The sequence below is a fragment of the Pan paniscus genome, chromosome 19 (genome assembly GCF_029289425.2).
Source record: "Pan paniscus chromosome 19, NHGRI_mPanPan1-v2.0_pri, whole genome shotgun sequence".
In the NCBI taxonomy this organism is placed as follows: Eukaryota; Metazoa; Chordata; class Mammalia; order Primates; family Hominidae; genus Pan; species Pan paniscus.
In genome coordinates, this window is record NC_073268.2 from 35,059,420 (window position 1) to 35,069,212 (window position 9,793).

Sequence of the window (9,793 nt, forward strand, 5' to 3'; positions counted from 1 at the left end):
GTGAGATCTCGTCTGTACTAAAAATAAAAAAAAATTAGCCAGGTGTGGTGGTGCACGCCTGTAGTCCTAGCTGCTGAGGTGGCTGAGGTGAGAGGATCGCTAAGTCCAGAAGATTGAGGCTGTAGTGAACTTTGATCTCACCACTGCACTCCAACCTGAGTGACAGAGCGAGAATCTATCCCAAAGAAAGAAAAAAACTCCCATTAAGTACTACACAGTAGTCCATTATAGGTGCAAAAAGTTACTAAGCTACCTTGATATTCTAACTATTTCTTTCAAAAATATATGTCAGACTCCAGATATATAAATCCAATATCGCCAGGCGCAGTGGCTCACGCCTGTAATCCCAGCACTTTGGGAGGCCAAGGCGGGCAGATCACGAGGTCAGGAGATCGAAACCATCCTGGCCAACACGGTGAAACCCCGTCTCTACTAAAAATACAAAAATTTAGCCAGGCATAGTGGCGGGCGCCTGTAGTCCCAGCTACTTGGGAGGCTGAGGCAGGAGAATGGCATGAACAGGGCAGGCAGAGGTTGCAGCGAGCCGAGATCGTGCCACTGCACTCCATCCTGGGCAACAGAGCGAGACTCCGTCTCAAAATAAATAAATAAAAATAAATCCAATATCAAATCAAAATTATATAATGCAACTCATCCTTAAATATTAGACTCTCCCCAGCACTTTGGGAGGCTGAGGCAGGTGGAACCACTTGAGCTCAGGAGTTCGATACCAGACCAGGCAACATGGCAAAACCCCATCTCCACAAAAAATACAAAAATTAGCCAGGCAGTGGCATTTGCCTGTAGTCCTAGCTACTTGGAGGGCAAAGGTGGGTGGATCACTTGAGCCTGGGAGGTCAAGGCTGCAGGCAGCCGAGATCGTGCCACTGCACTCCAGTCTGGCTGACAGGAGTGAGACCCTGTCTCAAAAAAAAAAAAAAAAAAATTATCTCAATGTACTCATAAACATTTATATTAGGCAGCTAGTGTGTGATAGCCAACAATTTATTGAGTATTAGCATGTATCAGGCAGTAAGTTGAGTACTTAGCAAGCATTATCCTATTTAAACAACCCAGTATATACTATCTTCACATTAAAGGGTGTGGTGGCTCATGACCGCCTATAATCCCAGCACTTTGGGAGGCCAAGGTGGGTGGATCACCTGAGGTCAGGAGTTCAAGACCAGCCTGGCCAACATGGTGAAACCCTGTCTCTACTAAAAAAACAAAAACATTAGCCAGGCATGGTGGCACATGCCTGTAATCCCGGCTACCCGGGAGGCTGAGGCAGGAGAATCACTTGAACCCAGGAGGCTGAGGTTGCAGTTAGCCGAGATCACGCCATTGCACTCCAGCCTGGGCAACAAGAGCAAAACTCCATCTCTAAAAAAGAAAAGAAAAGAGAAAAGAAAAGAAAAGAAGCCTGGCACAGTGGTTCACATCTGTAATCCCAACACTTTGGGAGGCCAAGGCAGGCGATCACCTGAGGTCACGAGTTCATGACCAGCCTGACCAACATGGAGAAACCCCGTCTCTACTAAAAATACAAAAAATTAGCTGGGCACGGTGGCGCATACCTGTAATCCCAGCTCTTGGGAGGCTGAGGCAGGAGAATCGCTTGAACCTGGGAGGCAGGGGTTGCAGTGAGCGAGATCATGCCATTGCACTCCAGCCTGGGCAACAAGAGCAAAATTCCGTCTCAAAAAAAAAGAAAAGAAAAGGTGAGGCATAAATAGTTAAATAAAGAAGTTACCACAGGCCTGGTACTGTGGCTCATGCCTGTAATCCTAGCTCTTTGGGATGCTGAGGAGGGAGGACTGCTGAGCCCCCATGAGTTTGAGACCAGATTGGGCAACATAGACACCCCATTTCTAGAAAAAAACTTTAAAATAAGCCAAGTATGGTGGCACAGGCCTGCAGTCTCAGCTACTCACGGCTTGGGCCCTGAAGGTAGAGGCTGCTATGGGCCATGACTGTGCCACTGCACTCCCACCTGGGTGACACAGCAAGACCCCGTCTCAAAAAAACAAAAAAACAAAAACTGAAAAAGTTACACATTTACACTAGTAAATGGTGACATACATATATATACACATATATATACATGTATATACATATATACATATATACATGAATATACACATATACATATATACATGAATATACACACACGTATACATGCGTGTATATACATACACGTATATATACGTGTATATATGTATATACATGTATGCATACATGAATATACATGTATACATGTATACATGTATATATATATTTTGGGGGGGGGACGGAATCTCACTCTGTTGCCCAGGCTGGAGTGCAATGGCACGATCTCGGCTCACTGCAACCTCCGCCTGCTGAGTTCAAGCAACTCTCCTGCCTCAACTTCCTGAGTAGCTGAGACTACAGGTGCGCGCCACCATGCCCGGCTAATTTTTTGTATTTTTAGTAGAGACGGGGTTTCACCATGCTGGCCAGGCTGGTCTCGAACTCCTGACCTTGTGTTCTGCCCAGCTTGGCCTCCCAAAGTGCTGAGATTACAGGCGTGAGCCACGGCACCCAGCCATTTTTTAACTTTTTTATTATTTTCTTGAGATGGAGTCTCACTCTGTCACCCAGGCTGGAATGCAGTGGCACGATCTTGGCTCACTGCAACCACTGCCTCCCAGGTTCAAATGATTCTCCTGCCTCAGCCTCCCGAGTAGCTGGGACTACAGACACGTGCCACCACGCCCGGCTAATTTTTGTATTTTTAGTAGAGACGGGGTTTCACCACGTTGGCCAGGCTCGTCTGGAACTCCTGACCTCAGGTGATCCACCCGCCTCAGCCTCCCAAAGTGCTGGGATTACAGGCGTGAGCCACCATGCCCAGGCTTTTTTTTTTTTTTTTTTGAGACAGAGTTGTACTCTGTTGCCCAGCTAGAGTGCAGTGGCACAATCTCAGCTCACTGCAACCACTACCTCCCAAGTTCCAGCGATTCTCCTGCCTCAGCCTCCCAAGTAGCTGGGATTACAGGCACACGCCACCACGCCCAGCTAATTTTTTGTATTTTTAGTAGAGACGGGTTTCCTCCACATTGGCCAGGCTGGTCTTGAACTCCTGACCTAAAGTGATCTACCCACCTCGGTCTCCCAAAGTGCTAGGATTACAGGCGTGAGCCACCACGCCCAGCCAACATTAATATATAGTAAGTGCCAATTTTATTATTGGTAGCTGCAAACCAGAAAGTTTTGTTCCATCCTATTATTTGATAATATTTCTCAGAAACTAAACTTTGAATGTCTTTCTAAATGTTACAGTAATTCATCTACTTCTAAACCTGCATAAAACTATTTGATCAAATAATTTTATCAAAAGGAAAAATTAGCCCCTTCTCAGCTTTAAAGATAAATTAGATGGTAATTAAGTGCCATTATATTTAAATAACAACCTACAGCACAACGGTCACTGGCATTTTTAGGAGGCTGCAGTATATCTATTATGCAAGGCACTTAATAATTTATACTTTTACTTACTTTATTTACATGCCAGGTACTTAACATTTTAAAAACTCTTCCAACTTTTATAGGATACTTAATTTTGTCATCAAAAAGGTATAGCCTTAGACTGTATTTTAGAACAAAAAGTCTGCTTCTGGCACAAATAGACTGATACAGAAATAACTGTTACCAAATGATGACAGAAACGTCCCAACTGAAAATAATTGTTGCTAGTCCCTCCACACAACTTTTTAATTCATGTAGATTTTTAGAAGGTATGAGACATCTTTAATGAAATTAAACATCAATTTTTATTACTAAAAACTAAAATACTTTAAGAATGGAATGAACTAATACAGGTTGTATCCTCTCATATTTTATAATAGGAAAACCTGAAGAATAATTTTTAAAATCCAACCGTTAATAGTAAGTACGGAAATCGGGCTGGGTGCAGTAGCTCATGTCTGTAATCTCAGCACTTTGGGAGGCCAAGGCAGGTAGATAGCTGGAGCTGAGGAGTTCAAGACCAGCCTGGGCAACATGGCAAAACCCCATCTCTACAAAAAAAAAAAAAAAAAAAAATTAGCCAGACGTGGTGGCATGTACCTGTAGTGCCAGCTACTTGGGAGGTTGATGTGGGAGGAGCACTTGAACCCGGGAGGCTGAGGCTGCAATACGCTGTGATCACGCTATTGCATTCCAACCTGGGCGACACAGCAAAAACCCTGTCTCAAATTCAAAAAAAAAAAAAAAAAAAAAAGTACACATACCTAAAGGCAGGTGAGCATATGTTGGTACTCTGCTTAATGAACATCTCAATTTTATGCAAAACTTTACTAGAGAAATAACACTTTTTTGTTTTGTTTTGTTTTGAGATGGAGTCTTGTTCTGCCGCCCAGGTTGTCAGGCAGTGGCGTGATCTCAACTCACTGTAACCTCCACCTCCTGGGTTCAAGTGATTCTCCTGCCTCAGCCTCCCCAGTAGCTGGGGTTACAGGCACCCACCACCATGCCTAGCTAATCTGTTTTATTTTTGTAGAGACAGGGTCTCTCTTTGTTGGCCAGGCTGGTTTCGAACTCTTGACCTCAGGTGATCCGCCCACCTTGGCCTCCCAAAGTGCTGGAATTACAGGCTTGAGCCACCACACAGGCTTTTGTTTTGTTTTTAGACAGTCTCACTCTGTCACCCAGGCTAGAATGCGGTGGCATGATCACAACTCACTGCAGCTTCCATCTTCTGGGCTCAAGCAATCCTCCCACCTCAGCCCGCCAGGTAGTTGGAACAAGCACGCACCATCACGCCCCACTAATATTTTCATTTTTTATTTTTTGGAGACAGGGTCTCACTATGTTGCCCAGGCTGGCCTCAAACTCCTAGGCTCAAGTGATCCTCCAGCCTCAGCCCCCAGCATGCTGGGATTATAGGCATAAACCACCATGCCTAGCCCATGCTAATTAAAAAAAAAATTTGTTTTTGTAGAGACAGGGTCATGCTATGTTGCCCAGGCTGCTCTTGAACTCCTGGCCTCAAGCAATCCTCCCACCTCAGCCTCCCAAAGCGCTGGCATTACAGGCCTGAGCCACTTTGCCCAGCCCAGAAATAACACTTTTTTGAAGGGATTCGTTCACATATGATCCTCATCCAAATAGCAACCCTCAACTAATATGTACCAAAAATGCTCCTCATTTCTAAAAGATTAAATTAGTATGAGTGCAATTAATTGTTATAAGTAACAGAGACTAGTGAAAACAAAACAGAGATACAAATGAAAAATTAAGTGATTTTAATATACAAATAAGCCAAATGCAAAACACAGACTTTATTTCCAGGTGAAAGACATGAAAGACAGATTAATCTCAACTCTAATTTCAATGCCAACAACTGACCCCTAGATATCTTCTGGATTTACTAAATATTCATGTCTATTAAGAACTGGCAAATTTGCCGGGCACGGTGGCTCAAGCCTGTAATCCCAGCACTTTGGGAGGCTGAGGCGGGCAGATCACAAGGTCAGGAGATCGAGACCATCCTGGCTAACACAGTGAAACCCCGTCTCTACTAAAAATACAAAAAATTAGCTGGGCTTGGTGGCAGGCGCCTGTAGTCCCAGCTACTCAGGAGGCTGAGGCAGGAGACTGGCGTAAACCCGGGAGGTGGAACTTGCAGTGAGCCGAGATCGTGCCACTGCACTCCAGCCTGGGCGACAGAGCAAGACTCCGTCTCAAAAAAAAAAAAAAAAAAAAAAAAAGAACTGGCAAATTATTAAAATAAATCATACTCATGGTTAGTTATGAGCATCCAGTCTTTCTAGTATCCTGTAACTAATGAGTTGCTTTCTTACTGTTAAAATGGCATCGTAACATGGGCCCAAATATCATGTATACACCTTGTTATACAGAAAGTTTATTTTATATCAACACCCATTCAATTACTTGCCATATCCTCACTTCTCCCAAAATCGACATTATAAAAAATACGATAATTATTTTCTATTCAGTGCCCTCATACTTCTGATTCTGTACATTGCTGTACTTCTTTAAAACCTCTCAGAGTTTAAATTTGTTTGCAATACTATCCTTTAGTTTGGAAGCAATGTTTTGTTACTGTCAAGATAATCTTAAACTATTAAAAGCCTTTAAATCCAGCTGATTCTCAGAAATTCTTCCACCTATAAAACATGAGAATTATAACCAAATTAACAAATCAGATATCAGAATGCCAAAAATTAAGTCATTAAAAGAGAATCCAGTGAAAGAGCCAGTTGTGAAAGAACAGGAAGTGATGTACACTGCCATTTTGTAGATGAACTATTTAGAAACATAAGAAGTGCCATACTAATCTAGAATCAACTCAGACTAACAGCTCTCAGCATTTTCTTTCTGACAGTGGCATCAGAGGTCATCTGAAATAACCCTCAGGCAATTTTTCCTTAATAATGTATTTATCTAATTGATCATGAACATACTTTTCCACTTTTAGGCAACATTCCCACCAGCTATGAAAAAAGAGAGTTGTTTTTTTTCCGGTTGTCCTTAGTTATAGCATGCTGAAATACAGCAAGTAAATAGTTAACCTACACCCTATGTAAATCCTTTAAGTTTTGTAGCCTCTATTGATAAATCCTCTCTGCCTACAACTTTCCAAGGTAAAAGCAGTCACTCCTTACTGAGCAGTATGCTTCGATCAACACATGCTAGTATATATGAAATAATTATCAACAACAAGCCATAATACGGAGAATCAGACTTCCTGGCATAATTCGCCATTATGGAGAAAACTCTACATATCAACAACATGCAGCTTTGTCCCATGAAATAAATACTCAAATGAATAGTGTTATTTCAATGAATTGAGATGACCATTAAAAGGGAATAAAGAAAGCACAGAGAATTCCATCTTCTGAGAAAAAAAATAATAAAACTTATTTAACATACCATGTCTCCTACATCAAAATCATGATATAAAATGACAGAAACTAAGTTAGTGCCTAGCGCTACTACTAACACCTTTAAATCCCTATCTTAAAACAGGTTTCAAAATGCAACAAACACACCAAAAAAGCTCTATTGGACAACATTTAATGACAACATAAAATGTAGATGGCATTTGAAGTATTTAAAAATAAGTCACTAAGTAGAGCTGAAAACACTAAATACACCAAAGACAACTCATTATCTGTACACATTTTAGTCTTCTTCTTCACTTTGGGAAAAAATTAATTCTATTAATAGTCATATGTGGAATATTTTGAAATCACATCACCAGTATTTACTAAACACTTGAAAAAAATGTATCATCAGTACATGGAGACTTGAAAACTACTCTTTGGTCACAAAAAGCACTTGGCAGCACATTTCCAGAATGTTTAAATTTTTATTTATTTCTACTCAACTAAGAACAAAACCAACAAGTACTACTGTAAACCAGATAAGATGATCTGCTTTCAGACAAACATGACAGGTAGCAAAAGAAGTGAAAAATGACTGACTACAGAAAATAGATCATAGAATAATTAGGCAGATTAATAAGAACAAAGAAACAGCTGCAGAAAGGTTTGTAACCTTACCATTTAAAAAAAATCCAATTTCAATATTATACACAACAGTATCAACCCTAAAAATTCACAGCTTAGGGAGAAATGCCCATCAGACAGGCTGTCTGTATGTAATAATTGTTAATAATTTTTTTTTTTGAAACGGAGTCTCGCTCTGTCGCCCAGGTTGGAGTGCAGTGGCACCATCTCGCCTCACTGCAACCTCCGCCTCCCGGGTTCAAGCGATTCTCCTGCCTCAGCCTCCCGAGTAGCTGGGACTACAGGCGCGTGCCACCATGCCCGGCTAATTTTTTGTATTTTTAGCAGAGACGGGGTTTCACCGTGTTAGCCAGGATGGTCTCGATCTCCTGACCTCGTGATCCGCCCGCCTCGGCCTCCCAAAGTGCTGGGATTACAGGCGTGAGCCACCGCGCCCGGCCAATAATTCTTCATGAACTACAAAAGTCATAGAAAAAGAAAAGGGAAATGAGGATGAGGAGGTACAAAATTATTTTATTTGAATACTAACTAAAATCCAACCTGCTCACAAAAAAATGTCAATCCAGACATCTCTCAAAAAGAGAGACATCAAAACTGTTCTAACAGGAGAGGTGTCCCTCTCGAGAGGCCATATCCCCCAACAATAACACCAGAACAGATACACTTCCCATGGACAGATCTCAGGGGAAGAGTATTAAAACGATACTGTCGTCGATTTAAAACCAAAGGAAAAAGAGTAACCTTTTCAAGGGAAGCGCCATTAGTTCCCTCTCCTGCTCCCCCTCCCTTCTGTGTATACATGGGTCTGTGTATGAAGAAACTGCCTTGGACTTCTGCAGCATTGCAGTAGACTAGAGGATGGGGAAGGGGGAAGGGTACGGGGAGAGAAACGCTTCCATCGCCCCTACAGAAGAGGGGTATAGATTTCCTGTGCTAGGGGGTGGAATCCACCCAGCAAGCCACCCAGAGCAGTCTCCCTTCCCAAGAATACACAGACACTACAAAGGAGAAGAGGAGCAAAGGCACCAGAGGGGAAAGGGACCTCGCGCCTTTAAACCGGGGTGCACATCAACCCAGTCTCCCTGTGAGGGCCACACCTTCCTCGAAACATCCCCCTTCCACCACCCCTTCCGGTGACCCTCAGGAAAAAGGAATGGAATTGCTCTCGCCCCTTAAAACCGGAGGGCGCCCAGCTCACCAGCTTCTTCACCCCACCCACAGAATCACAGACCCTCCTTTTCTCCCTCCCCCACCCCACTCCCACATCCCTTCTTCCACACACAGGCCCGAGTGGGCCGAATTTCCCCGCCCCCCTCTATATCCCCCTTTCCCAAAGCAGAGGTGCCCTTACCCTTTCGCCGACAGGTCTGGGGCGGAGCAGGCAGGCGCAGCCCCCTGCAGCGCTCCGGTAGCCGCTACCCTGGAGGGTGAGGAGTGAGGAGGAGGAGGGGGCCCGGCGACAGATCGCCGCCCCCCACCCCCGAGCCCCAGCAAGCCGCCCAGCCCAAGCTCTGCAACAAGGGGCGGCGGCGGCGGGGGGGGGGGGGGGGGCGAGGGGACGACCGGGGTCGAGGAGGCGCCCTCAGCGCTTGGGCTCAGTTAAGATGGCGCGGGGAAGTGCCGGGAGCCGTCTCCGTCGCCGCCTCGGGGGAACCGGCCCGGGCCTCGGCCGCCTCTAGTCCTCACACAGCCGAGGCCCTCTCGGTCCCCCGCCGCGGCCCCTCGGCGGGCGGGCCCACGCGCAGCCCTCCGCCACCAACACCACCCCTGGTAAGGAGGCGCTCACAAAGGGAAGAGAGGCCGCGGGCCGGCCGGCGGACGGCGGGGCGGGGTCCCCCGGGGCCGGGAGGCCTCAGATGTTCGCGAGTGCCTAGTGCTTTCGGCCCGCGAAGGGCGCAGGGCAAGCGGGACCCCTCCTCTCTCCTCAGGCAGGCGGCGGCACCGACTCAGTCTCTTTGCCACCCTCCCTCTCTCTCCCCGAGCCCTGAAGCCACAGAGCCCGGCCGCTGCCCAGCTTCCCCCCCTTTACCCGACACCACTCCCCTCCTCCCGACCGTCATCCCCCGTCTCCGATCTCGCGAGATTTCCCGCCTGACAGGCCGGACCCTGCGCGAGACACGACTACATGCGCGCGCGCGCGCCCTCACAGGAGCGCGCAAGGCTTGCTACGGGCAGGGTTGTCCCGGTGGCCCGGAGTCCCAGCCTCTGTCCAGCATGGCCTCACTGAGTTCGCGGAGCTTCTAATGCCACGCGGGCGTCAGGTGCATTCATTTCAC

The 9,793-nt window shown here is 45.7% G+C and overlaps 1 protein-coding gene across 5 annotated transcripts in view; it reads right to left on the reverse strand.

Moving 5' to 3' along the window:
• Positions 1-9,577, reverse strand: part of TAOK1 (TAO kinase 1) — a 164,518-nt gene extending 154,941 nt beyond the window's left edge. For 2 of the 5 annotated variants that reach the window (XM_055101577.2, XM_055101576.2), the window contains exons 1-2: positions 8,869-9,529; positions 1,578-1,673 (exon numbers count right to left, since the gene is read on the reverse strand). The gene's annotated coding sequence lies outside the window, so the exon portion shown is untranslated. Of the gene's footprint in view, positions 1-1,577; positions 1,699-8,868 lie in introns of all 5 variants that reach the window. The other 3 variants (XM_063599160.1, XM_008965146.4, XM_034942166.3) reach the window with 3 other exon arrangements.
• Positions 9,578-9,793: the final 216 nt, after the last annotated feature.